The 7,779-nt window shown below is 44.2% G+C and overlaps 1 pseudogene; it reads left to right on the forward strand.

Annotated features, from left to right (window-relative positions):
- The first annotated feature begins 3,392 nt into the window (after positions 1–3,392).
- Positions 3,393–4,007, forward strand: LOC131817682 (nuclear transcription factor Y subunit beta-like; annotated as a pseudogene).
- Positions 4,008–7,779: the final 3,772 nt, after the last annotated feature.

Consider the following 7,779-nt stretch of genomic DNA (forward strand, 5'->3'; position numbering starts at 1 on the left):
AGCCCGATGCGGGACTTGATCCCAGGACCCTGAGATCATGACCCGAGCTGAAGGCAGCGGCTTAACCCACTGAGCCACCCAGGCGCCCCCCTGAATGGGTTTTATAGCCATTATAGATTTTACTGGAAGAGCAAGAAAGCCAACAACAATCCTTTCTCACCATTTCCTAGTTACCTTAGACCATCTAACAGTAATTCATAAATTAATAAATTAATGTATGAAAATCTCAGAACACACACATTCTTCTTCTATTTTTTGGGTAATATTTTGTCAGACATCCAGTAACATGGAAGGGATCGGGTTTTCACCCAGGTTGTCTAACCTTTATAGAGTCTATCTAAAATGACATGCAGGTCAATATACAGAGAGGACCTTAAAGCAGTGTTCACAGCAGGTATCAAACCGGAGAAGAATGAGAGAAACAAGAAGGCGTCTAAATAAAATTGATCCACTTTTTGTTTGTTTGTTTGTTTGTTTGCTTGTTTGAGAGAGAATGAGAGAGACAGCACAAGAGGGGCAGGGTCAGAGGAAGAAGTTGCCCCCAAAAGCAGGGAGTCCTATTGAGGACTCAGTTCTGGGACTCCAGGATCAGGGCCTGGGCTGAAGGCATTTATTTAACTGACCCATCCAGGCACCCAATTGATCTACCTATTTACTTTTCATGCACACATCCACACTTTGTAAAAAAAAGATTTTATTTATTTATTAGACAGAGCAAGAGAGGGAGCACAAGTAGGGGGAGTGAGAGAGGGAGAAGCAGGCTTCATGCTGAGCAGAGAGCCAGATGTGGGGCTCAATCCCAGGACCCTGGGACCATGACCTGAGCTGAAGGCAGAGGCTTTAACTCACTGAGCCACCCAGGTGCCCCTTTCTTGGCCATTTTAATCCACAATTCTGCAACATGGTATTTCATTGAAAAGTTTTGTTTCAATGATCATTTGTGATCTATTAGATTTCAGGATTTTAAGACCCTCAAAGTTAATTATGGGGATACTTGGGTGGCTCAGTGGGTTGAGTCTCTGCTTTTGGCTCAGGTCATGATCTCAAGGTCCTGGGATAGTGCCTCACATCCGGCTCTCTGCTCAGCAGGGATCCTGCTTCTTTCTCTCTCCCTGCCTCTCTGCCTACTTGAGATCTCTGTCTGTAAAATAAATAAATAAATCTTTAAAAAATGTTAATTATGTGATTTTTCTCTTTTTCTGAGAACACAAAGAGCTAAACACAAATGTATGTCCGGGGTGCCTGGGTGGCTCATGGGTTAAGTCTCTGCCTTCCACTCAAGTCATGATCTCAGGGTTGTGGGATTGAACCCCACATCAGGCTCTGCTCAGCAGGGAGCCTGCTTCTCCCTCTCTCTTTGCCTGCTTCTCTGCCTACTTGTGATATCTATCTCTCTCTCTCTGTCAAATAAATAAATCTTAAAAAAAAAAAAAAAAAAACTTGTTTAAAAAAAAAAAAAAAAAAAAGGAAGAAGTGTATGTCCATGACATTAGTGTGGAGAAAAGAAAAACCAATGGGACAGAGGGCTGACTGCCTAAGAACCTCCACCCCCAGAAGTCAAATATATCAACTACACAAAGGTGAGAGCTCTCTCTATTCAGTGCAAACAGGGATATGGGACAGGAGCCAATGGTCAAGAAAGAATTCTCGAGATGTTTCTTGATGTGAAATGTTGGGGTTCAGGAGTGAATGATGAAATAGTTATTGAGATGTTTTTGGTGCAAAAAAGTGGTATTATTAAATATGGGGACAGGGCCTATGGGTAGAAAGAGCTATACTGGGTTTGTGAGCAGTGACTGATGATGTATGCTCAGGGCGCAGGGGTTGAGGGAACAACAGAAGTCTCTAATGAATTTGGAAGCAAGGTTTCCAGGACCTTGAAAGTGGTATCATGATGAGGTCACATATGACTATCTTGTAAAACCTTAGTCATGGACCCTTCAGATATCTATCAATCAGTGGACTCTATGCTTAGGGGATGACTGCCAACATATATTTAGGGGTAGAGATAAAGTTTTCAAAGGGATTATCCTGTGTTAAAGAGGACTTACAGGATCCTAGACGTATGGCTATTGTCAAGCTAAGGTTACTTTTTGCCTCCAACAAAAAAACATTGCCACCATTGTGAACTCCTTGAGGAATGTCACACTGTGCCTGTCTCAAGAGTTTAGCAATGGGCTGCAAGTAAAAGGAAATTTAATTTTATCTGCACTTCTTTGATTTTTTTCTTTTCCTCAGAGAATACAAGAAAGGTGCATCTGGGTGGCTCATTTAACTGTCTGCCTTCAGGTCAAATTGTGATCCCAGGGTTCTAGGATTGAGCCCCAGTTCTGACTCTGTGGTCACCCTCCACCACTGCCCATTTGCTATCTTTATCAAATAATAGATGTCACCATATTAAAGTTATTTTTAAAGTTATGTTATTATTATTGACAGAGGGAGAGACAGCAAGAGAGGGAACACAAGCAGGGGGAGAGGGAGAGGGAGAGGCAGAAGCACACTCCCCGCTATGCAGAGAGCCAGATGCAGGGCTCCATCCCAGGACTGTGGGATCCTGACCTGAGCCAAAGGCAGATGCTTAACCCGTGGAGCCACCAAGGCGTCCCAACAAATATAATCTTTAAAAAGGAAAACAAACAATCAAACAAAAGAAACAGCTTGTGCCTGTCCCCAATACTGCCATGGCCAGTGCCAATGGCCTTCCTCCTCTGCCTGCCCAACCCCCGCCCTGGGCTGGGACCAGAATGGGGGCAGGCTGCTCTGGTTGCGGGCAGCTTTGTGCTGCTGGAGGCAGGTAAGGCTGCCTCTTGCTTAGAGGAGCTCCTGGCCCAAGGCTGAGGGGGGAGCTCCCGAGGGCACCGTCAGACCTCCTCTCAATGGCACCCCAGCCGGCTACATTTTGTGCAGTGAGCTGGGTGGGAGACCCTGGCCTGGACCCCATTCCCGACCCTGGGCCCTTAGCAAGGCTGGTGCACAGAGTCAGGGTGGGAGTGGGGGGCTCGCAACAACTAGCAGGGGCATGGCAAGGTGGACATCTTTGCCCCAGTGCCCTGGAGGGGTAGATGCCTGGCAGGTATTGGGCGCTGGCCTGGGGCCTGGGTCAAGGAGAAGGGGGATGCAGGTAGGACTGACAGTCAGTCCACGGGGGCGGTGGGTCGAGGGCCAGTGGGGCTAGGGCCAGCCTGCGAACCTGCCTGGGTAGGAACGGAGGTGCCCAGGAGGAAGGAGTGGATTTGGTCTCCCCGCAGTCTGGCTTACACATAAAGAATGCAGTCATCTGGCGGCTTGTGGTCCCTGGCCTTGCCTCAAAGGTTGAAGTTGGGCAAAGATCAGACCCCTTTTTAGAAAGGTGTTTCTGAACACCACTGACAACACGGTTCTCACAGTATTTCATGACAACCAGTGGCGACAGTGCTACGACAGATGCTTCTCTTCTAGGCACAGCTGCACACTACATGGGAGGAAGCCACGATGTGATTCAGTCTCATGATGACACGGAGCACAGCGTGAATGATCATGAAGACACAAATGGTTCAAAACACAGTATCAGAGAACGCGGTATCTATCTTCCAACTGCAAATGTAGCAAGGATAATGAAAAATGTCATACCTCAAATGGGAAAGGTTGTAAAATGCCAAGGACTGTGTTCAAGAATGAGTAGTGAGCTCATCAACTTTGTAACATCTGAAGCAAATTGAAGATGCCATCAAGAGAAACGGAGGACAATCAAGGGAGAAGAAATTCTCTTTGCCATGCTGACCTCAGGTTGTGACGGTTCTGTTGAACTTCTAAAATTATCCTCTCAGAAATTCAGAGAGGCTATGAAAGGAGAGAAAGGAGTTGGTGGAAGACTCAGAGCTACAGATGGACTAAGTGAAGAACTTACAGAGGGTCAACAACAAAATGTTACGTTTATACAATGTCATATTTCTGGTGTTCAACAAATTCAGTTTTCAGGGTCTGAAGAAATGGTGGCATGGGGTGGAGAGAAGCTTAAGTCTGTATGATTCTGGAAACAGACATTATGTGGAAGTGACTGGGGAAAGAGGGCTTTTTGTACATTAAATAGCTGTAATATACCTTCCTAATGCTTGACTGAGGGCTTAATTCTGACTTGAGATGCTTTTTCATGAATGATTTAAGAAAAATCTGGATTTTAAAGGTATTAAAATATTGTTTCACATGAGTTTGTTGCTCTGTAGGACTCCTATATACATTATACATTGCAGTTTATTACGGTCAGAGATTTGTAGAAAGTTTCTTATTTTTATTGAAGCATGCCACTTTTGTAATTCAAGTCAACAGCTGGGTTAATTAATGGTATTTGCCGTTTTTATAAAATATAAGGGTAGAGTTAAAAGAAAGAAAGAAAGACTCCAAGCAAAAGAAACTCAGAAGAACGAAGTTTCCATCTTAAATGTGATGGTTTCTGCATATCACTCAGTACACCTAAGGTCTGTACAAATGTAAGACGGGGAATATGAACACTATAGGGGAGGAATTTGGCAAAGAGCAACAGGCCAGTAAAAGCAGTTAACATTAGGTGTATGCCAACAAATTGATCTCAGTGCCCAAGGAACACCAAAGGACACGCTATCACTCGTGTTTTCTTGTGGTCTGAGAACACTAATTTAGAATAGAAATCTAATTATGAAAATACAGTGGATATAAATGAAGTTAAATCACCTATAGTTTCTGTTGAGGCTGCTTTTAGGTGAGCAGACTTGATCAAAGGACTGGAGAAAGGGCCCCAGCACCCCTATGGCTGAATGCAGACAGGCCCATCAGGGGACCCACCTCAAAGTAACCATGGGCCCTGATCAACCACCGGGCTACTGAAGATGGGGTACAGTGACCATAAAAGGGAAAACTGGATAAGCTCCCAGAACCCTCACCTTCCTCCTTCAAACACAGCCCCCACCACTGTCTCCTTATAGACAGCCTCTCCTCTGCTGTCCTGCCTGCTGCTCTCTTGCAGTGTATTCAATAAACTTCTAATACCTTTGTTCTGCCTCAGGTGAATTCTTCTCAGTGCCCACTTGACTGGCTTCCACCCAATCATGGACCCACATTTGGGGTCCCCATCTGACTCTCAGAGATACCACATTTAGACACCACAGTTTCCATGTGCTGTAATACCTACTGTATTGTTTTAAATGTCTATTTTTATTTAAAGATTTATATTTTAGAAGGAGAAGGGAAGGGCCAGAAGTAGAGGGAGAGAATCTCAAAGAGACTCCCCACTGAGCAGGGAACCAGAAGCGGGTCTCATTCTAGGATCTGGAGATCATGACCTGAACTGCAATCAACAGTCCAGTGCGTAACTGACTGAGCCACCCAGGCAAACCTCTAGTGTATTCTACATAGAACATCTTTTTCACATTCTTTTTAATACTTTCTTTATTTATTGGTCAGAGAGAGAGAGAGCCCACATAAGCAGGCAGAGTGGCAGGCAGAGGCGGAGAGAAAAGCAGACTCCCTGCTGAGCAAGGAGCCCGAAGGGGGACTCGATCCCAGGACCTTGGGATCTTGATCTGAGCTGAAGGCAGTGACTTAACTGACTGATCCACCCAGGCTTCCCATATTTTTCACATTCTAAAGGGGAAGAATCAACAATCCCCTCCCCCCACTTCTTTAATCTGACAAACTTCCACGTTATTCTGGATCTTATATCCATCATTTTACTTGTGCATTTTCTTACTCCTGGGCTACACAGACCTGGTAAAGCATACAGACAGGCCCTAAATGAGAAATGTTTCCCTTCCCTGATAAACCAGGACCAGACCTCATCAGCAACGGGAATCTTAGACGCCACACACCTTCCCCTCTGGATATGCCACCAAGGGAATATTTTCAATACTTGCAGGACTTTAATTCAAAGTAACAACTGCTGATGGCCTACTGCAGCCAGGTTGGAAAGAAGGCAGAGAAGGGTGGTAGGGGAGGTAGGGGTTATCTGGGATATAGGGCAGTAGTGTTCTAAAGACCTAGCCTATGGTGTCACTTCAGAAAATTCTCTCCCTTTGCCACTCCCCTCCCCCAACACCACCAGTAACAAGTGTACTCTCTCTCTCGTAAGAATTTTTTTTTTAAAGATTTTATTTATTTATTTGACAGAGAGAGAGAAAGCGAGAGATGTTACACAAGCAGAGGGAGTGGGAGAGGAAGAAGCAGTCTTCCCGCAGAGCAGGGAGCCCAATGCAAGGCTTGATCCCAGGACCCTGCGATCATGACCTGAGCTGAAGGCAGACAATTAACAACTGAGCCTCCCAGGTACCCCATCTCATACGAATTTTTAAAAAACAATTGTTCTATGTTAAGAGTACAAAATAAATCCTAGAATTAAGTTGTCATAAACCAAAAAGAAAAAAAAAACATTAAAAAGTTACTGTACAAGGACTGTGTATATCAAAAAGTTAGCATTAAGAACACTAGGGGCAACTGGGTGGCTCAGTGGGTTAAAGCCTCTGCCTTTGGCTCAGGTCATGATCCCAGGGCCCTAGGATCGAGTCCCACATGGAGCTCTCTGTGGGGAGCCTACTGGCTCCCCTCTCTCTCTGGCTGCCTCTCTGCCTACTTGTGATCTCTGTCTGACAAATAAATAAATAAATAAAATCTTAAAAAAAAAATAAAAACCACACGGAAGGAAAAAGTGAACTAACTCTTGATTACGGTGCTTTCAGTTTGCAGTGGGAGAAACAAGGCACCTGATTGGGCAGACCTCTCTTGGTAAATAACATGGCAAGTGACGACACCAGGGAAATGTATTGTTACTTGGCTTGAATTTCACCATAAACTCAATTTGGTGAGGACTAAGCATCTTCTGGTTATAATAGGTCACACAATCTGAGAGGCTTTGCAGTTCTCCTTCGGTGTTTGGGTAGCAGCAGTTGTTTTTTGGCTAGCAATGGGAACAGGTGTTTCTGATTTATCTCCCAACTTGCAGCCAATAGATTTCCTGTTTAAAAAAAAAAAAAAAATCACTAGGAATTCAGTTATGAATCTACTAAAAGAAAGGTACTTTTCTTTTCTGTTACTGCATAGCCACAACACACTTTAGAGTCAGGAGAAGCACAAATTGCAAGTCTGGGGCACAGATAAAACTGTCTTTTGAAATTTCAAATTCTTTTTTTAAAGATTTTATTCATTTATTTGACAGAGAGATCACAAGTAGACAGAGAGGCAGGCAGGGTTGGGGAGGGAAAGTGGGCTCCCCACTGAGCAGAGAGCCTGATGCGGGGCTCAATCCCAGGACCCTGAGATCATGAATTGAGCCAAAGGCAGAGGCCCAACCCACTGAGCCACCCAGGCACCCCTAAAATTTTAAATCCTTCACAATGTAGCCCATTGAAATGATGCATTCTTGCAGTAAGATTCTGAATGAATCCAAACACAAAATGACATTAGTTCCTCTCAGTAGACAGTGGCAGAGTCAGCTTCAGCATCCAGCAGCCATCCCACAGGGATTCCCATTCAGGACACCAATAATTTAGGTGTTCCATCAGGGGAAGTGTAGAAGAATCAGCCTATTAAATACTAAGCACTTTGAATTTAGGCAGACTAACTACAGAGAAAACCATGACATGAAATATAGTAAGATCACTCTAATTAGCATATTCATACAGAGCTAAAATATATAATGGCATAAAAATTAAGAACAGTCCCCAAAACTTTCTGAATTTGGGAAAAATGAGGAAGGGAGAACAATACGTATTTGTATTTGTGTGCAAAGGTATATTTTGGGCAACAGCTACAAGTCAGGCAATAAAAAACAAAAAA

The sequence above is a fragment of the Mustela lutreola genome, chromosome 16 (assembly GCF_030435805.1).
Source record: "Mustela lutreola isolate mMusLut2 chromosome 16, mMusLut2.pri, whole genome shotgun sequence".
Classification (NCBI taxonomy): Eukaryota; Metazoa; Chordata; class Mammalia; order Carnivora; family Mustelidae; genus Mustela; species Mustela lutreola.